Below are 22,303 nucleotides of genomic sequence, written 5' to 3'. Positions count from 1 at the left end.
TATTTTTAAAATCACCATGACAAAAGACTGGCAATGTATATATGTTATGTAACAAGTTAAAATAAATGTATACATAGGTTTCAGTTCTAGAGCTGAGTTATGATATATTTAACTTGTCACAACATGTGAAAATTAACTCTTATTAAATTCCATTTTTATATTCTACAACCTTCAATTTAAAGATGGCACAGAGTTGAGAATACTGCACTGAAATTTTCAGATATGCAAACTTGGTGTGTGTGATAAATATTGTAATAGTTTGGCACAGCAAATTTACTTCCCTTTATAGAAGAACAGTTATAAATACTAAGCTGATTCTCTTGCTGAATTTATACTTGCTATGAAAAAGATTAAACACCAAAGAACAAATTGACTTGCATTTTATTTCCTGTGATACAGTCCTGGAAGTCAGCTGTAAATACTGCAAATCAAAAACTTTTATATATATTAAATAGTGGTTTACTGCATACAATGTAATTATAGATGTTTTTAAAGTCATAGTAAAAGTAAATATCTGACAAAGCATTGAGGACAGTATTTCTTCACTGAAGAATATAGAATGTCTACTTCTGCTAAATAACTAAAAGTGTAGCCAATAAAGGATTCTCCCCTTGTACATAACTTTGATTCCAAAATGTATCAATGAAGTATAACTTTTGAAAACTGAACTATTCCTGGTGGGCTGAATTTAAAATGGAAAAGAAATTTCACTAGTCCTCAGATCAATGGGAAATTGGAATTTTTGAACTAACCCTATTAAGGAAGTATAACTTGCTTAGTTCATATATACATAGAAGCTTAGAGTTTTTAAAACAACTTGGTTGACAGGTCACCTGACCTGCTATTTTAAATAGTACTTCTCTGCATTGCTGTCTCTTGCCATGCAAAGTTTGGTTTAAGCATTACTTTAAAAATTATATATATGTATGTATATAAAGAGATGTAGATATCTAACTACACTATAGTTCTGTATCAAACATAGTTCCAGCACTAATTGGATTTTCTGGTGAAAGTTGAATTACACAGCCTTGTTCACACCAATATGCTCAATCACAACCAACTCTCAACAGACTGAGGAGATATAAAATTGCTAGTTTCCTCAGTTGATGCTAGCTAGAGAATATTGGGGGGAAATTAATAGCTTGCTTCATAACAATTTGAGCCATTCAGAGTTTAATACCACCACCCTTTAAGTTTCAGAAAGTTCCAATGGCTTGTTGTGAGGTGTGGGGGGGGGGGTGATAACATGCCTTTTTTCAACCACCAAAAAGAGATAATGCACTTGATTCCCTTTCCCTGCCCCCACAAAAGTTAATTACCAAGCTTGGTTGGATTCCTCCTTGCCACCCTGACATTTGACTGCTGCTAATTCACTGATTAATCTCATTAATGTGATTATGGTGGGATTTGGAGTTGGCTGCCATTGTTCTGCAGACAGTGCTATTCAGCCCAAGAACTTGCCACCTCATTCAGTTTTGCTGTGATTTTTCCGAAGGTTGTTTGAGTGAACTGTATTATGAAAGCGGCTTCTCTTTTCAGCACCAGGAGCTGTCCGTTGCTGATAGCAATTACTTTTGAGTCCTGACTTCCTATTAGTTCACTGGCAAATAGGAAAATAACTCACTTCCCTCAGTTCAGCGACTCTACTACAAAGAGCAGGTTAAAGAAAGGGGAATGTTTATACTCCACAGCCATCATAGGCACTATGCATATTCTTGAAGAGGGAAAAAACACAAGATATATCCACTTTTGTCCTTATTCATGCATGTATTTTACTTAGCCTGCTAAACGTTGGGGTGGGGAAAATGTAGGAATTTCTCTCTCTCGCATTGTTTCATAGATACAGTTTTAAGACTAGGACATTATTGACATTGCAGGTTTTTTTCCTTCAACAGCGTTGCTTGCCTTCAAATGAGCCCGTTTGGAACAAACATGACTAGTGTTCCCTACAAACCTACGAACAATAGCATGCCCACCATCACTTTAAACTCTTCACAACTGCAGTACTCCACCGCGCTTGCAATGGACTCCCACCCATATTCAGACTTTAAACGCCCCCCCATCTCTCACTCACTCACTCACGCACATTTATTTCTTCCGAGAGCGTTTGCTCAACTGAATGTCTCAGCTGTAGTACTAAATAATCATAGAGATTGTCTTTTCTGAGAAGTCTCTGCTCCCCCCCTTCATTGTGTGGAGCTAACACTCCGTCAGCATCCTGAACTAAGTCTAAAAGAACATTGTTTGAAGCACGATGTTTTGCATAGCATCCGCGCATGATCAACGAAGCTGTCTGCTGTTTGACTTTATTATTTGAAGCTACATTGTTATCATGAGATGCGGTTACTGCGCATGTGCAGCAACTTTTCCATCCTGTTTTGAATATCCTCCCTATTTTTCAGGAAACGTGCCACTATGCTGAAAATTCCAAGCCATCATTAGACTCCATTGTGTTCAGAGTTTTCTCTGAATTCAAGGGACTTGTGGCAGAGACAATTAGATATGCATATATGCCCCGCTCCTCATTCTTAGGCAACTCTGTTAAAGATGCAATCCTATGCATGCTTCTAAGAAAATGTGTTTAGTACTGAGCTGTTAAGCATGCAATTAGGGCTCCTGGTTGCACACTGTGAACGCTTTATTTGAGGCCAGTTTTATTTGCTACTCTCTCCAGCAACATATTCTGCATGTTTACACGGGAAGTAACTCCCGGTGTATGCAATGGGAGTTGCTACTACGTGTGCATGGGATTTCAGTACAGTATTGGACTTGTGCGTGTGCCCGTGTGTATTGTTTTCAGGGTGGGGAGAAAGTAAGAGGAGGAAGCTAGGGGAAGAGAGAATATATAGGACAGAGGCATTCATAGTGACACCTACAATTTGCTGTTTAAATGAAGGCTGTTCACAGCTCTGCATTCCCACAAAGATCTACAGTTCCAGCCTGGCAGTGGTGAACCTTGTCTGTTGTACTTCTGGCGTTGTCTCGTGTTCCTCCAGGTCCGGCCCCTCTCCCGCTCCAGCCAGTCAAAATAAATGAAACGTTATGTTTTCAAGTGTAGGGGCTGAATGAGACAAACTGCGTTATCCTGCTCCCGTGTGCATCAAAGAGAAGGCGTTGCATTCTCATTATAGGTGCTTCGTGGATGACAGCTTTACCCAGTGGAAAGAGCGGTCTGCTGCAGAGATACCTTTGGGGAAAGGAAGCCCCACGCCACCCCACCAACATTCAGCCCAAGTCTGGCGAGTGCAGCGATTTGCCGCACTTGCTATTGTTCGAACTTGCCAGTTCTGCTGCAGTCGTTTGGGGTCCCTACCTTGACTTTCAATTGAAGTCAGGGCGTGGGAGCTTTGCGATGTTTCCCCGGCGGTGCACCAAATTTCATTATTTTTTAGGTGCCCCTTACCACCCAATTGTAAGTGCATTCGCCCTAGAGTGGGGGCTGCTTGCTTTTTCGCCAACACTTCTCTCAGGAGTAAATGCATCCACACTTAAAAACAGCACAGTGTATATATACTCAGTATCCTTTTCCTTAGCTCCCTATAACCATCGTATCATAGAGTCACAGTGGGTAAAGGATGGATTTCCCCATCCCCTCGCACTGCATGCTCATCAAGAAGGGTGTCTAATCCCCGTTAGCACTTGAGCCTATGCAGATGACCAAAGAACCTCGGGTGAACTTTCTTCTGCACCAACGTACCAAGTGGTAAGGCGACGTTCTCTTACACAGCCGGTGGGAATCTGTGGTAAGATGTTCGTCTGCATGGGTTCCTGTATACTACAGTGCCATCCTAACTATGCTTACTCAGAACTCAATGGGGTTTACTTCCCATTGTGCTTAGGGTTGCACCCTTGGTGCAGCGCTAATTATGAAAGGGGCTGTAAAGTCTTGCCTTTGTGACTTCAGGGAGGCATCTAATGCAGATGATGTAAACATTCTGGAGAAATGTGAAAGATCCGTATGAGCTTTCTCATCCTGCTCCTGCCGATAGCTGCATGTAAGGGGACTTCGTACGGGACATGCTTTTGTTTTGTTGTTAAAAGACGGTCAAATCCTTAACAATTTGATTTATTTATTTTTTGAAAGAGGGGAAAGTAGAGTTGACCTCAAAAGCCATAGAAACAGATGCCCATTTAAATTGATAACTAATACTTATCCCTCTTCCCATTTCAAACGCTGAGTAATTTGGACGAGGACCCCCCCCCCCAAGAAACCTAATCTGCCACCCAAAAGCCACTTGCACATATCATCATTTTAGGAGGAAGTCATCAGTAGCCCTGGCGAGCTAACCTTCACCCAGCTTTATTATCAGTACCCTGAAAGCAGTGACAAATCCATAGGACCTTTGAGTCAGTGCAGGCTGCCCCGCCATGATATCTGAGGGGCACCTGCCCTCCCCTGGGTATATCTTCTTCTTCAGAGTGCCACTGGAAGTGTGAAGAAACACCAGGCTCCTAATTTTACCCAATTCTACCTCCTAATTTTCCTGCACCATCAAAATCGACGGGGCTTTTCCAGGACAAGCGAAGATGCTTTATATCACGCTTTGTCCACGCGCTGTATCCGTTGGAAAAGCGCCTTAACACGCTTTCACTCCCTCCCTTCCGATCCTGGGTTACTTTTATTTATTTAAAGGAATTTTTATTTATTTTACTTGAAAGTAAGTCCCCTGAGTTTCGATGACGAGCTTTAACTCGCCCCCCAGGAAAAGCTGCAGTGCCGTCCTGCACACACTTACTCGGGAGTAACAGAAGCTTACTCCCGAGAAAGCCAGCGCAGGCTTGGCCTGGCCTGCGTAATCTTCGGATCGCCACCCTTGGTTCACACCAGGTTACTCCGAGTCTTTTTTTGTTTGTTTGCTTCCCCGGTCAGACGCACTGCTCGAGCCTTTAGGTGTAACCGAGGGAGCCCCAGGAGGCTCCGTCGATGGAGAAGGCGAGCTGGGGGAGGCGAAAGGAAGCCCAGGTGCGAGGGAGGGGGTAGCCCGCTAAGATCCCTTTTCCTTCCTGGGGAAACACCTCGGCGTCCCGCCTCCCCCCTCCCCAATCGAGTCCAAGGAGAGAAAGGCTTGTGCCCTCGCATTCTTTCGCTGCAGCGCGCGCACCCCGACACACACACACACACACACACACACACACACACACACACGTTGGGCAGGATTTGTCAGCAAAGTTTGCCCTCAGCGTGGCTGCCTCGTCTGTGGAGCTGCCGGGGAGAGCCCAGGAGGGAAGCGAGAGAGCGAGCGAGCGAGCGAGCGAAGGGCGGGCTGCGCTCCAGCGAGGCTTTCCCTTCCCCTCACAGACTGCAGTGCGAGCTGGGAAGGGAATTGCCAAGCGAGAGAGAGAGAGAGAGAGAGAGAGAGAGAGAGAGAGAGAGAGAGAGCCTTGGTGCGCGGCCGCCGCTGGCCGCGGCGTCTCTCGTCTCGGGCCTTCTTCTCTCGGGCCACCTCAGGCAGCCGCGAGAGGCGGATTACTCTGGCTGGTGTGTGGCTGCGCAAGGAGGTGCGCCGTGTGACTTCCCGCGCTGGGGTCAGCCCAGCTGCCTCCTCCGCCGCGGCAGGAGCGGTCAGTATTGTTGTCTCTCCTTTTCGAGGAGGCTGCAGTTCGGAGGCGGCGGTGGGGGGAGGGCGCGCGCGCGCGTTCACACACACACAACACACACGGAGCTAGTGGATGGTGAAGGAGAAGAAGAGGGGGGAATGAGTGTAGGGGGGAAGAGAGAGAGAGAGATGGGGAGATCTGGGGTGTGTTGAGAAGGGGCAACTTCACGCGTGTCTGCATTGTGTGGTGGGAGAGATGGAGGCGGTGGGCATTGTGTGTGACAGAACTCTGAGGGGACTGGGGTGTGTGTGTGTGTGTGTGTGTGTGCGCGCGCGCGCGCGTTTGTGAGGGGAAATTGTGGAAGGTTGTGCTTGTGTGAGGGGGGAGAAAACGGTGGGATGTGAGTGAATGGGGTGGTGGGTGGGTTTGACCGTGTGTGAGAGAGAACTCGTGAGGGAACTGTGGTGTGTGTGTGTGTGTGTGATATATATATATATATATATATATATATATATATATATATGGATGCAGGCTTGTGCTACTGTCTGTGTGAGAGACAGACACACAGAGCACTCTGATAAGATATTGTGTGGGAAGAGATTTTGTTCCTCAATCACAGGGAAAGCTTTCTCTCTTGCAGCTCTTCGCCAGTTACTTCTCCAATGTCCATACATGTTTTATACATGGGGGAAAAAATAGTACCAGGAAGAGTAGTTTGTGTGTGTTGCCATCTGTGTGAGATGTTTCTGGTTTCTTTTCATGGCTTTCCTGTAGTTGTGGAGTGCCTCCATGTAAAGGTCCCTACAGCTTGTACCTAGCTCACTGGTTTTGACCACAATAATTAGAATTAAGAAAAGTTGGCATAAAATACATTAAAAACAAACCCCTTCTTGTGCAGGGAACTGGCCAGTAAAATTTATTTTGACCTTTTAAGCATAGGGTTACAGTCGCAAAGTTCCTAAAGGGTCATGTTTCAAGCAACAGTAACAGCAAAGTTACCTGTCTTATGAGTATTATGCAGGTTAGACTTTTCAGGTATGTGCTGTGTGCCTGAAGTGAATTAATTTAGACCTGTCTCTGACTGATGACCCTTTAAAACAGTTCTTTACTAGCCTTGGGAGAAAGTGCAGCAGAAACAAAATATATCTTGTGGCAAAATTCTGAAGAAAGCTTCCAGACACCCTAGCTTTTTTGTATATGAATCATCACATGTATGTGTATGTATACACATACACACACAAACAAACAAACACAGACACACACACACAAAAGTTTTGTTCCCAAACTTTATAGCAGAGATAGTTTTTGTTTAATGTATCTGGCTTATTTCCATTTATCCTCATTAAAGGTTTGCTTTTCTTGCGCCTTCCCTTCAAAGGTATGTGTAGCTATATGCTAACCAAAATGAGGTTAAAGACATACTTGGAGTTAACCCTGTACACGTTGCACGATTATATAAGGATTAAGCAGAGTTTTAATTCTTTCCAAGGAAACACGTCAAAATGGTAGGGAGCTTGCTGAATTTCCTGGCGTTTTCTATAAAGAGCAGACTTTTGTCCGTCGTAGAATTGGAGACCCCATGTTAAAAACATATATCTTTCACTGGGTTGCTGTTAAATAGCTTGAGTAGTATTTACCGTTCCCATCTATTATATTAAATACAGCATTGCACATGATACACCTCCAGAGATTTAGGGGCCTGTGGGTAACAATGTAGGCAGCATACAGTATACATCCTCAATCTTGCCTGACTCTGTTGGTGAGTCTAATAAACAGGAGATTTAGAAACTATTGTTGTAATCCAAAAGTGGGGGCAAAGGAAGGCGAGGAGCCCCTCTCTTAATTCAGAGGTGAAGTTTACAGCAGCTAGAGGAGGATATCAGTCAGCAGTATGCTACTGATGTTATTTTGCTGCAGTAATGTGGTCTCTAAGGGAACCTGTGCTTGATGCATATACTACACAGCTAGGCTTTCCTGTAGCCCACTGCCTGCCTCTCTGCTGCTAGTTCTTTTAAATGGAGGCTACTGCTGATCCAGCAAGCAGAGTGCTGCACACATGTACATCTTCCTCCGCCGTTTAGTGGCGTCAACTTATTAATTTCTTGCCTTCCAACTTTGGATCCATTGTGTTCCTGTCTGAAAACATTATGACTTCTGTCTGTGTGGCAAAATAATTAGCATACAAATGAGCAATTCCTGTCTCTTGTACCTCGGGAAATGCACACACAGAGAGAAGATGTGCACTGGAAAAAGTTGACTGGGTGAATGGCAAACAAATGGTGGACATTTGGAAGCCCTGCAAGAGTTTGTGTTGTTAGCGTGAAGCTGGTTTGTCACAGATTTCTGGGTGAATATCTCGAAGATGGAAAAGCAGGGTGGCTGGTGTTTGAAATGATTGCTTGACGGTGTGGCCTACTTGAAAGTGCAAAGTTGGACTGCATGCATAGATAATTCATTTGGACTACTTTGTTTTGCAATTTTCCTGCGTTCCATTTGATAGCCCATAAAGGTAAGCATGCCCTCTTTTATACTTCGTTATTTTGGCTTTCTGTTCAGCAACTGCAAGGAATTTGATTTGCTTGACGAGGGAACAAAAGAATAGGCTATTTCTTTTTACTGCATGCATTGGGGGGGGGGAAATATATGAAATATTGAGAGAACCTGATTCTTCTTCTAAGTCAAACAGGAATTTAGTGGTTTTGTTTTCTGAAATGCACAGCAGCCATTATTCAGTGTTTGCATCATTATTTTTTGTTTTTCTAAAAAGGAGAAAGTCAGACGGATAGTCTTAATGTTGTTTCAGTTAAAATTTCAGAAGGAATTAATTCTGTGTGACATGCTTGTGAGAGAGTATATGTTTTCACTGACTGAAATATTGTGCCTTATATTGTGATTCTGAGAACCTTAACGACTTACTGATACAGAGGTGGCAAAGGGTGAAGGGAAGTATTATTTTTGTACTGCCAAATGATATTCTGTATAGAAAAGCAGAACAGAGATAGCAAAAAAAGCCTATTTAATTGTAGACAGTAAAATCTATTATTTCAGTTACTCCAAAGTCTTTCACAGGACCTGAATATAATTTAGTCTTCTAGTAAGCTAATAATTGACTTACATGTTTACTGTATAATTGTGCTGGATTACTAGAATGTTTGGTTGAAAATGCCTTCCTTCTTTTTATGATATAAGAGTAGTTTTATCCTGTTATAATGGCTGTTAATCTCCTTAAAAACCGAGGTTTTCATTTTAACTGACCTAATTTTTTAAAAAGCCAAAAACAACCTATCCTGGTTGTGAGGTTGGAATTAAGCATAAATTATCCCTTAATTGTATTTAATTAGTCCTCTAGCCACTAGAAATTGACTGTGGAGTGTTTGGGTTTTTTGTTGGGTTTTTTGGGGGTCTAATTTATAAGTATACCCCCTCACTTCTTTTCTTTGTAGAAAATATATGTATACTAAGGAGGTGCAGATTTAAAATTTTGGGTTTCTCAGGCTACCTTTGATGAAATACCAAATATGAGAACTAAGTATGGTAAAAATGACACAATAATCATCAGACAAAGAATTGTTTGAGCAAACTGTTAACCCTTCATATGTAACAGCTTGCAGTTACTTTCACTCATTGTTCAAGTTTGAATGCTGATCTTAAACTTAGTGGTTACCATCTAGTTAAATCACCATATGCATATGTATTTATTAAGTATAGTGAGATTATAATACAAAATAAAACCCAGATAAGTGAGAGAATCAAAAAGCTGTGTAAATAAAAACATAATTGCTTTTTAAAAGATAGAGGTCCTGTTTTTGGCCACTGGGAAAAAAGTGAGCTGTACTGACAAGCTTACACAAAGAAAAAAAATAAAGACAAAATAATTGAAAATGGGGGTGCGGTGGGGATTTTAAGAAAGAACTAAAAGCAGTACTTTGATTTTTAGCTTAGTTTATAGATTGTCTTGTCTGATGAATTAATAAGTGTTAGGTGGCAAGCCTAAGAGCTTGGCATGCAAAATAGTTTGCTCATTGCCAGCAACAGCTCTTCTTTTGTGTTTGAGTATACACTGCTGAAGCATGTTCTTGCCACTGCATATGTGACTAGATTGTTCACCGAAGTTATTAATTTATAGTATGACTTTATGGTGAGCTATCCTGGTTTTTTTGTACGATTTCCCTGGTCTTGTTTTCCATTATGAATCATTAAATTTGCTTTTTGAGGAACTCTAGTTTGTTTTGACTCTTCATAATTTCACATTATGCAGAAGTTGAGTCAATATATATATAAAAAATGAACATGTGGGTATACCCACCCCTATATATAGTGAGAGAGGTGTGTGTACTCACAAACCAGCCACAAACATTCTCATGGGAACTTTGCAAGTTGAATTCAGAAAGTGCTGTTCTGAATCTAATGAAGCAGTGGTGCCTTGCAGACATAACCATTGCTATACTTTATCAATAAACACACACACACACACACACACACACACACACACACGAACTTAAGCAGGCACACAGTAATTATACTTTTTGACACAATGATAGTTCAAAATATAGCTGTTCTTTCAAATGCCATCCTTCAGAATCACATTTAGTAAGTGATCTCATTTTCTAGGATAACACTTGTATCAAGCAGAATAACTGCTGTTGTCATCATGTACCTCTTGCCATTATAGTTCAACAAAATGTACCATTTTGTTATTGTTTGTTCCTTCTTTGATTGTAAGCAATGGGGAGGCTTTGTGGTGATATTTAAACTCTTATGAACCACAGAGCCCCAGCATTTGCAAATTGTTTATTGGGGCAAGTAACTTGCCCGCTGTAAATTCTCTCTAAGGTTTGTCAACAAAGTACAGTTCACCCATGCTAATAGTATATCGATTAAATGTGATTTCCTCCCATTAAAGTACATTATTCTTTTATTAGTACCAACATGTTTATGTGAAAAATTTAAAGTTACAAAATGATTGAAGGAGAATAGAGAAGTGGTTCGAGTCACAAAAATGTCTAACAGACCATTAAAGTAAAATGTTTATTTTATTTATTTTATCTCGTTAGATATGGTGTGGATACCAGAGTTTAATATTGCTCCTTGGGAAAGGCTGCAAATATACATTTGCCACATAACTATGCTAGCCAGCTTGGATGTGAAATAATCAAGGCTGCAGGGCACCCCATAGAGAGCCATCACGTCTAGTATGGAGCAGTCTGGTAAATTGTGAACATACAGAAATCAATGTTGCATCTGCCAGTAGGCCCTTCGGTTCTCTGAAACTCCCACGTGTCTAATGAGTCTGGCCGATTGGTTTCAGACACTAGTTTCCTTCAGGATAAATTTAATGCATCTTGAGGGTCAGGCATAAGCAAATTGATTATAGCTCTGCACCAGGCAAACTCATAAACATCTGCAAGATTGAAGATTTTAAGGCCATTCAGCATCAGGGTCTGCTGTTTTCAAAACCCATCTCCCTCATCCCAGCATGGCATATCTCATGCCAGCATGGTGCTCTTGAATTGGGAAACTGATTAGAAAAAGGGCATGGTATATACTGATGTTTTATTTCTATCTGGCAATGATCCAGCTGTTTGTAAGTTGTGGGTTGTGGATTGTGCTGCTCATTGCTAGTTGTTATTGGCCATGGAGTGGTAGGGAAAGCACTGTTTAAAAAATCATTTGCATGCTAGGTTTTGAGCAGACAGCTACTTTGGTCTTGAACACAGCACAGTTAAAGCTTCTTTGTCCTCAGTGTCCATATATGCTGTTTACAACAGCAAAACCTTATTTATTTAGCTTCAGTTGTATATTGTTCTAGGACTGGATGTTTTTAGCTTTCTACATTTTTCAACCTTCTAGAATTTATTTCTATTTTGGTTGTAGAAATGAAGAACATATTAAATAGTCAAGTTTGTGATGGATTAGCTTAAATGTTTAGGTACTGGGTCCAACAGACTATATGGTTCCACCTTACATTTTATACTTATTGGGGTATTATTGGGGCAGAGTTAGTGTCAAAATTCATTTTTCCAAGCAAAATTTTGTCTTCTACCATCTCTGGTCAGGGCTGAAGAATATTACCAAGGGAATAAAATGTTATGCCTAATTTTAGTGTTCTTTTGCCTAATGTGCTGTGAATAAGTACCATGTTACAGCATTTAACTCTGTCCATCTCTGTCACTTCCTGAACATTTGTTCTTTTCATATAACCCCCTCCCCTCAATGCTGTGAGCTTAGGATACCTGAGATTTGTTGTTTGAAGAAATTATGGAAGGGATGATCTTTTGCCTTTGAGTCCTGCCTCACATTTAACACCGGATGGGATGTTGTTTCTGCTTCTAGGCTGTACATAATGATTCTGCTATGCTTGATGGATCACACAACTGAAAACTCTGATACAAGGTGCTTTGGAAGGACTAACAGATTGGAGATGAAAAATATAGTTTAAACAATATTTCTCTTCAATCTGTCTTGAAGAAGGAATCATGACGTATTAGTACTTCCAAAGGATGTTCAATCAATGGGCCATGGCGCTATGAACTGAGGTTCTCACATGCTTTTTATAAGAGCACAGCTGAGGAGAACCTCTTGATTTAAAATGTATACTAAACCAGGGAAGCCTAGTTTATCCTGACTAGTATTGGGTCTTTTTGTCTCAGATTTAGTTTTTTAAAAAAAAGAATTCGGGCTATGCAGGTAAATAAGTGGGCCAGTAAAATATGTTTCTCTTGTACTGCCTCTAGTTTAAAAGAGGGGTTGTTGTCAGTAGTAGTGGATTTGTACAACCATTTTTGGGATTGCAGCTGATGTGATAAAGCCAACATAGGATGATTTTGCCTCCATCATGGTGGTTAGTAGTGTTGTGACACACATACCGACATATATCAGGCATGTTATGAGATTGCTTATCACCATATCCTATCTCAGCTCACATTCTGAAAGTTTTCTAGAGGTGGTGGGATATTATATTGTACAGTGCTCTCTCTCACATACAAAACTTACAGGAAATTTATTGCAGAAAACATAACCAAGAAATGATTGTGGGGACCGACTCTGTTTAAAGTTGAGCTCATCTTAATGTGTTTGAGAGCTGCAACAAGAACACATTTGTACCAGTCCAGGCAAAGCCATTTGTCCTAAAGTTGTATTAAAATAAAGGAGAACTCTGTTGCAACTAGCTCCGTTCACATTTAGTTCAGTGGGGCTTAAGCAGGATTGATTTTGTCTCTGGAGCTCTTGAATATGACTTTAGCCATTGTGATTTCAGGGAGTTAGTGTGGCATAGTATTCCAAAGCAGCAGCTAGGGGTGGGAATGATTCCCAGTTCAAATCTTTCCTCAGCCACAAAGTCATTTTGCGTGTCTCATCAACTTCCTTTAAAAATGCATATACTGTATAATATTGGCCTATCACAAAGGGTAGTTGATAGATTTATTGAGAAGCATCAGACAAACATACATTATGACAAATAATTGAAAGTAATGTGAAACCCTGTCCTAGCCATATTTACTCAGAATTAAATCTCCCAGAGTTCATTAGAACTTAGTTAGTAGAAGGCATGCTATGGATTAGGGACACTAGAAACAATCCAGTTAAGTTTGAATTGTGGCCTTAAGTGTTTTTTTTAGAATGTGTCATTAAAAAGGTACATTAAAATGGTAAGCATAAAAGGGCATTAATGAATTTGACCAGAGGCCAAGGTTTATTCTTTGTTATAGCTCATGGTTAGTCTGAATAAAACTTAACCACAACTCTGGGGTTGGACAACATGCCAAACCTAACTTTGTTTTAGCTTGGCACAACTGCAAAAAGACAGGGGAGGAGCAAAGTGCCAAACTAAGCAAAGAATTGTCATGCTAAGCAAAGATTTGGGTTAGTGTGACCAGGCCATTGTCTTCCAAATATTTTATTGGGAACCAGAATAGTCTTGATAAAGCATGTTGTTAGTAAAATGTGATTGTCAACAGGTTGCATACTTTTGAATAGCATAAAATTTATAATTTACGCCAGTGTCCCAAATTGACCTCGTAATTATCAGTACCTTCAATCCATTTGATAGTCCAAGGGACTAGCTAGTCAACTTTATTCCCATTTCCAAATACTCTGAAAAACTACTATGTTTTTGACAAGTTTAAAAACAATATTTCCCCAAGGGATTAGCTACACATATACAGCAGGCCAAGAAATGTTCTCATTTGCACCCCTCCAAGGACAAGTTATTGTAGCTGTTTACAAATGAGAGAGAGTCACTAATGATCTAAACAGTAATAGGCTGAAATATTTTACTGGTTATCAATAATATTAACCTTTAAATGCCAGCAAATTAAGTTTTGGTAGAAATCAGGAACTGATGATACTATTGTGATTTAAACAATTTCATTGTCAGTTCCTTGGACTTAAAATCCAGATCACTAATGGATTTTTTTCTTCTTCCTAGCAGACTTGTCAACAATCTGTCTGTCATGACCATCTACTGCCTTTGGATTGTGGACAGAATGTTCAGTGATAGCATTAAAAATTATGTATGCAAACTGAGAGCACAAGATTGTAGGGCTGCACTTAAAAATGAGCTGTCTTGGAGTATGCTTTATTTATTCAAATTTCTATCCAGCCTCTTCCCAAATGTTCAGGGTAGATGATGGCAAATTAGCAACATGCACTGATTTTAGTGGCATGATTTTGTTTTAACACATCAAAATGCTACACTCTCATCTATATGGTGACACAACCTTGCATGCTAAAAGCTTCTTATGCATTATAAACTGCTTACAGCTATTCTTAAAAAAAAGCTCAAGTGTTTGACAAACCTCTGGGTAAAGGCAGTTGCCCAGTTTTTGGGCAGCCCTGAGAATACTTCTGTTTCTGCTGAATTTTGGCAAATAGGTGGTATTGTTAAGATAGCTCTTTCAGCCAGTCTGAGAACAGATTTGACTTTAGGCAAGGATATGATCTTTTTTAATATATTGGGCACAAGCCATTATGCAGATTCAACATTTGTGGCCCAACATGGATATTACCATTAGTATACAACATTTACATGGGTTGTGTGTGCATCTCAGGTGTGGAACTGACTCAATGCAGTCCTGAGCCAAAATAAGTCCAGTTACCTACTTTCTTTGTCAAGAAATGGATTTATTTCTTTATTTAATTTGTATCCTGCCCTTTCTTCCAAATGAGGCCAGGGTGGCAAACAAGGGATAAGTCAATAGAACACATTAAAAATGATTCTAAGACATACTGGGAAAGATAGCAGCTTAAAAGGCTTGTTGAAAGAGGGCGATTTTCAGTAGGTGCCAAAAAGACAACAGAGATGGCACCTGTCTTAGATTCAAGGAAAGGGAATGCCAAAGGGCAGGTTTTGTAATGTAACCTATTCATAGGCATTTAGAAACTTTGGAGCAACTGGGTTTCTCAGTTTGTTTTTGCACAGACTTGCATGCAACTTGATTTCTCTATTCGTTTTGATTTGCAGCTGAACTTGTGAAAGGAATCAAGTGAAAAGCATTGTGTTTGAAATGTGTGCTGATGTAAAAGTTCTGTCTGCTCTGCTTGATCCCTGATAGCTTATTGACACATGCAAACCACCTCCTGACACTGTAGTTATAAAGTATTGAATATTCATTTGTGAACAAGTTCATGTTCTAGGGTTTTCTGCGTGGGGATACAATTGCAGTTACTCTTCATTTTTAATATATTTTCCCCCAACATGGAGAATACTACAGCTGGACCTGCCCAGATACATATATAAAATAAAAGGAAAATTATCATAATATTGGCCTGGTTTGCATGACAGCTTAACTATGGCTTACTGGGTCTGTGCAAATGTGCTTGCTTGCAGAGAGAGAGGCTTATACCCATTTTGTTCCCTACCTTCTAGTTCTATCTCTGCATGGCGCAGGAGCTAAGCCGCTGTTTGGCTTAGTTTATTGTTTGAACCCACTTCATGGTTAAGCTCTCTCCTTAACTACAAGGTCTAACCAAGAACATCCTGCCATACAGGAGTGGATATCCTGTTACTGCATGTTCATGAGTGAAGGGCAGATGTTAGAGAAGCGGTTCTGGATTAATGAGCATGGAGTACAAAAGTGGGTGGCATGCTCTTAATGGATGTAGTAAAAATTAACATGGGAAACCCTTTTGGCATAGTGTTAGCATCTCAAGCAAAACATTCCAGTTTTGGTTAAAAGCCCATATCTGGCTGCTGTCTAGAATGCACATTTGGATGGCTCTATTCTGGAGCCATTTGGTGAATTTCAGGTACTCCAGGCTGCAGTTTTACAGGTATAGCTGATGCCAGCTGTGAGGTCCTGTCATTCTTATTACATCTGCTCTGCATAATTACCTTCTAGTAGTCCTCACCACTTATGCTAATGTATTATTACTAAGAAGCAGGAGACCTTGTAGAAAAGGCTACATTCTATTTTGCCTCTTCTCAACCTTGTGCTGCAAATTCAGATAGCTTTTAGTTGTGCTAATGCTGTTTCAGACCTTGATCTCATATTTTATTGTGCACTCACCAATACTAAAGAAGCTGGGCACCAGCAGAGTTCTCTTGTAGTATTTTGACCCAAGATTGCTTGCTTGCTTCTTGTGGAAGCTTGTAGAAAAGCTCTTCTTTTTCTACTGATACATTCTGGCAACTGATTCCTTTGCTCACGGTGTGTGTCTCTGATGATGGTGTCACCCTACGTCAGCAACACAGGCTGATGACCCTTCATGCCTTCACCATGAAAGGTTTCTAAGGTCACCTTGCTGAAATTTTATTTCTCCCCATCCCACACCTAACTACCAAAAGTGACCAAATTGAACCAGATATGCTTGTCTACAGTGGTGGACCAGACCCCTAATGACATCTGCCCACTGGTCAGTATGGAGTGGGTGAAAAAACTCACCAGCCACAATGAGCAACCAATGAGCAAAAAGTTCCTTTACAGCCCCAAATCACCCTAGCCTGCACTGAGAATCAAGGAGGGAGGGCATGTGCCACCAACAGAGGAAGAGGGAATGAAGTTGGATCCCCCCCCACTGTATCGTGTGCAGGGGAGTTATGTGGTGATGTGAGGCATTACCAGGAAACAAGGCCTGAGTTCCTGTCACCTCTACAGGTTGCAAAGGTGTCCTGCTGCTGAGAAAGGGTGGTTGAACAGAATTTTGTAGCAGGCTGCCATTACTATGATGACATCGCGAGGGCTTACCTTCCCACACTGGTGACAGTCCCTTGCGCTGTTCTGGAGCTGTGGGAGATTAGAACGAGCTATATAAAAAAGCCTCCCCTTTAATAAAGGCTGAAGCACAGATTTTTAAACCTGTGAAATCTGGATCCCTGTCAGGCTTAATGCATTGTTCCTTAATGCATCCAACAACTATTAATTTCTTTCATATTAATTCCTATTTCAGTGTTAAGAGTGTTGTTGTTTTCATTTGGTTTATCTGACTAAGCATGTTTTGATGTAGTGAAATTAAACAGTCATGTCTATAAGATGACAAACGCAAATTTTCATTCAGAGCCTCTTCATTTTGAGATACAGCTTTAGCGCTTGCCAGTTGCCAACTACTTTCCAGTTTAGAGTCAGCACTTTAGAGGCAGAAATAAATTTGTAAGGATACCAATAGAAATAAACACGGTAAATGCAATCTAACAAAAATCTGTGTGATTACGTAAAACTACAAAAAATATAGCCTTTTTTCTCCCACTTCTAGCAGTGACTTCAGGAAAAAGAGTGATGATTTCAAATTAGTCAGGAGCAGCCCCCTTATCTATCTAATAAACCAAAAGTCTGCCTAAACAAACAAATAACAGTTTTGCCATACAATGAAACAAGAGAAGGGGCAAACTGACCTTTCCAGGACAAAGAGTTTTATGACTTCCACAAATTAGGCAGATGCTCATTAGAACTATACCTGATCAAGATATGTTTCCTGATCAAATCTAATATTAATCCTTTTTTCCACACTGAAAAATATAATGGTCATGTGTGATGCATTTAAACTTCAGTAAGGTTTGGCTTTGTAAATATAAATTAAAGTAAAGTATGGAAAGTTAAATTTGCTGGACAGCTAAGGAAAAAACAAAGCCATTATCATTGCTCCCTTTTCTTAATATAGGTGGCAACATGCATGGTACATTTCACACCCAAGAGCATCTTCTGATGTATAGTGAAGCTATATTTAGATTGATGATGTTCTTGAGTCTGCTTATTTCAGTACAAAACAGTCCCATTCTGTTGCAAATTAACTACAATCAGATGTCTAAATCTTCCAAATTAGTTCATCTCTGAAGGCTTCTATCCACACCAATTCCATTTATAATTAAAGGGAATTTTATTTGCTAGCCATGATCTGTCAGGGATATTTCATTTTCAGGACAGACATAGAATGATTATTGTCTTTAGTGCTGAAGTACACAGGAGCTTTAGCAACTTTATGGAGAAGATACATGAGAGGAAGAATGTGTGTGGTCCATTCTGCTTTTGTTTACACTCTTGCTGCTGAAGCACAGTGTATGGACCTCTCCACATCCACCCTGAAGCTCTTCCCCAGAGTGAGATGTAAGCTGTCTTTACATCTGGAGTTAACTCATCTCACTGTGGGGAGGAGATGCCCAACTTTGCTCTGATCTTTACAGAGGGAAGTTCAAAAACAGGAAGCTAGTTCTGCATTTCACTTGTTCCTTGTATTTCTGTAATTCTGAAAGTGTGGAACAATAGAACATAGGAAACTGTCCTTTATGAAATCAGTCCATTGATCCATGTAGCTTAGCGTTGTCTATGTCTTCAGGGTTTCAGACAGGAACCTTCCACAGGCCTACCACTTGGACATGCCATTGATTGCGTATGGGACCTTCTGTATAATTGAAGGTCCTTTCATGGGGCCTTCCTGTATTAGAGGAATTCTTGAATTAGCTCCCTGAAGCCAGTCATGGTGTCTGAAGTTGGTATTATATATACAAACTAATTATATATGATTTGGCATATTACAATATTTCAGCTAATATTTACCTTTTGGAAACAAGTCCTGCAGCCCACTAAAATAGAGTGTACCCAGTTTTGGGACATCTGAAAATACTATTTGAAGTTTCCCAATGAGTGGTATTGGTGCCCCCATGCAAATTTGGATGAACACCCATTAAGAGTTTGGAGGTCCTGTACTTCCAGTTATCATAAAATTTATATGTCCTGTATTTGAGGCAGGTGTGTCACTTAATGTACATTTTGTACTGCAAAAGTTAAGTGTGGGTTACTGACTGTTTCCTGGAAATATAGTAATAATTGCCTACATTTATTACACATATGGAACTTTTCATAAAGGGCAGGTTTGAAAATAAGTCAGTCTTATCCAGAAACTGCTTCCTATGCATGGAGGCAGGTTTTGGTGCATGGATGAGCATTAGTAGCATCATGACAGGCTGCTGTGAGCATGTATGAGATAGTTAGCAAACCTGTATTCATCAGTATTCAACGCCATAAGTAATAATGTATAATCCCAACTTGGATATTTGTTTGGTAGCCATGGACTTTGGCAGCAGGTATTCAAGTGGCCTGTTATTTCCGGGATTTGGGGTGATTTAAACACAGGGACAAAGGAAGGAGTTAATGAATAGCAGTAATTTGTGTTAAAAACTATGGTATAAATAACACCTTATGCCACACCAGAAAATGAATAAAATGTTTCCAAACAATGTTCATGAAACATAGCCTTGACCCTGAAAATTCTCCAGAGTGGTAAGGAATGGAAAAGTATGATAATAAATGGAAACTTGTTTGGCATTGTCTTATTTGGTCTCCTGTGGGAATTTTATATGGTAGAAAACACTAGAGCAGGCTTACGACTCAAACAGTTTAAAAGTCAAATTCCAGTTTGAATTGTATCCTAATTTAAGACCAGTAGAAATTGTTCCTTGAGCAGCGTAGACATTCTTGTAGGATGAAGACTGGGAGGGCAGAGCATAGATAATAACATTTTATAATGATTATAGCATGAAGACACAAAATGTAGAGACTGATTGCATAATGCAGACCCACTCACTTTCTACAGAGATTCCTGAACAGTTGTCTTACTTACAAAATATATTTAAACTAGCACTCTATTTCTAAAGGCAGGCACTCTGCATTATTCAAATGGAACATCTCTTGTTGTTTGTCCCCAGTAAGTGCCTTTCAGAGGTACAGTGCCTCTGTACACGGTGTTTCTATTTAGCTAACGCAGCTAATAACCCTTTACGGATCTATCAAATTTGTCTAACCTTATTTAAAAACAATTTAAGCAAGGGTCCTTTGTCACATCTTGCTACAGTGAATTGTATTTAGTTAATTGAACTCTATCTGAAGAAGTACTTTTGTTGTTGTTCTGAGCTTAATGAATTTCATTGGGTGACCCAAAACGGCAGTATAGCATGGGAGCAATCTGTCTCTCCATTAAAAACTGGTCCATTCATAATTATACAAAAGCTCTAGCATTTACAACCCTTGGAATTCTACCCCCCCCCCCCGGAAAATGCCACAAACCTTTCAACCAGTTTTTATGTGAAAGGTTATCCATTCCATGATCACCTTTAAATACTCTGTTTCTTTCCATCTTTATGACATCCTCAGATGTGTGGCAATCAGAACTGTGCAGAAGACTCTGAATGTGTCCCAGGTGGATCTAATGATGAACTTGGGAAGTTTTGTGTGTATAAATTAATGTTACGGTTTCTGCTGTTGTTGTTATTGTTGTTAATGAAACATTGAATGCTACCAGTGATTATTTTCAGCATGGATTTATAGAGGTCTGCCCTGCCATACTCTCTAACATTTCTCAGATGAAAATAGAGATGTCCTATTCAACAACAACAACAACTTTATTATTTATACCCTACCCATCTGGCTGGGTTGCCCCAGCCACTCTGGGCATATTCCAACATATATAAAAACATAATAAAAAAGAAACATGGGGAAAAAAAACCATACAGGGCTGCCTTCAGATGTCTCATTGGCTTGGGGGTTGCAAAGCCTCCAACATTTCTCTGATGAGAGGTACCTCCAGTTACGAACTTAATTCATTCCGGAGGTCCGTTCTTAACCTGAAACTGTTCTTAACTAGAGGCGTGCTTTCGCTAATCTTGCTGTCACTGCGCTGCCAGCACATGATTTCCATTCTCATCCTGGGGCAAAGTTCTCAACTCGAGGTAACTCTTCCAGGTTAGTGGAAGTGTTTGTAACCTGAGGCATTTGTAACTCAAGGTACCACTGTACTAAGGAAAAGTAGGACATTTTGGGATCAAACCAGGACAGCGGTAAATCTGGAACTGCCCCTGGAAAATAGAGACATTTGGAAGGTTTAGGAAACCCAGCCAGATGGGCGGTGTATAAATATTAAATTAGTATTATTATTATTAGTAGTAGTAAAAAAAGATTATCAAGCTTTCCACATCAAACGGTGTTATTCCCAGCTAGAAATTATTTTATGAAATTCACTGGCTGTACAGCCAAATTAATTTCCAACAAGATACGAGACCATAGTTTAGACAAAGTGTTGTTGAACTGTTTTCACATTAAGATTCATTTTTTTCCCACTTACTGCATCATTGTCCATCCTGAATCAGGCCCGCTATACACAAATAAAAATTGTGAAAAAAACTTTTCTGAATGTCCTTCATGTGCAAAATGATCCGTAGTTCACCCGGCATAATTACCAAGGCCATAAATACTTGAGCTGAGTTGAACCCAGGTTTCTGTCCCTACTAGGAAATGCATATATATTGAGATCAACCATTTTAAGTTATTGGAAAGAAGGCATTGTTTAAAGACATGCATGCACCATGCTCACAAATTAACTATGCTGTACTAGACCTCTGTTCTGTGTAAGAGACTTTAAAAGCATATAGCTTCTATTTTCTGGAGTCTGCATCACATTAAGAAGTCTGAGGCCAAGTAAATTCCAGAGATACAGGTGTGTGCATTTATTTCTAATTGCTGATATTATCATTAACAAACGCAACAAGTGAAAGAAATGCAAAGTTTTGGGTTTTTTTAGGCGGTGAACTGTTTGCTTTTGTTCATTCCCAGTGTGTACCAATGAGATAAATATGGGGTGGCAATGACAATCTGTCTCCATCCTGCCCCTTACATCCCATTCTACCTAGTCATTACCACACATGCTTTATTCACATGCTTAAAGCTGTGTATGTTAAGTGCTTTAGCTGATCAGAGCCCTGCACTCTTACTGCAATAAATTACTACACAGAGATGGTGATCTCAAACAAGGCCCTTGGCCAATTAGAGAAGTTGATTTAATGGCATTCACTAGTTAAAGGCATATAGGGTGCAAGGCAGTAGTGCAAGCAGCTGCTATCAAGAATAAAAGGTAAAGGTAAAGGTACCCCTGCCCGTATGGGCCAGTCTTGACAGACTCTAGGGTTGTGCGCTCATCTCACTCTATAGGCCGGGAGCCAGCGCTGTCCGCAGACACTTCCGGGTCACGTGGCCAGCGTGACAAGCTGCATCTGGCGAGCCAGCGCAGCACACGGAACGCCGTTTACCTTCCCGCAGGTAAGCGGTCCCTATTTATCTACTTGCACCCGGGGGTGCTTTCGAACTGCTAGGTTGGCAGGCGCTGGGACCCAATGACGGGAGCCCACCTCGCCGCGGGGATTCGAACCGCCGACCATGCGATTGGCAAGTCCTAGGCGCTGAGGTTTTACACACAGCGCCACCCACGTCCCACTGCTATCAAGAATAGGCAGGAACAAAAAATTCTGCAGTACAAGCAGAATATTGGTTATATCTGAAAAGAG

The 22,303-nt window shown here is 40.5% G+C and overlaps 1 protein-coding gene across 17 annotated transcripts in view; it reads left to right on the top strand.

Annotated features, from left to right (window-relative positions):
* MYT1L (myelin transcription factor 1 like) overlaps positions 1 to 22,303 on the top strand; it is a 313,980-nt gene that overhangs the window by 853 nt on the left and 290,824 nt on the right. For 7 of the 17 annotated variants that reach the window (XM_081188974.1, XM_081188987.1, XM_081188990.1 and 4 more), the window contains exon 1: positions 5,091 to 5,562. The exons of 1 other annotated variant lie outside the window; for it this stretch is intronic. The gene's annotated coding sequence lies outside the window, so the exon portion shown is untranslated. Of the gene's footprint in view, positions 1 to 5,089; positions 5,563 to 6,919; positions 8,048 to 22,303 lie in introns of those variants that run through there. 9 more of the 17 variants (XM_081188981.1, XM_081188980.1, XM_081188978.1 and 6 more) reach the window with 4 other exon arrangements.

This window comes from Podarcis bocagei (genome assembly GCF_964188305.1).
Source record: "Podarcis bocagei genome assembly, chromosome: 3".
Taxonomy (NCBI): domain Eukaryota; kingdom Metazoa; phylum Chordata; class Lepidosauria; order Squamata; family Lacertidae; genus Podarcis; species Podarcis bocagei.
This window is presented reverse-complemented; position numbering and strand designations above follow the sequence as displayed.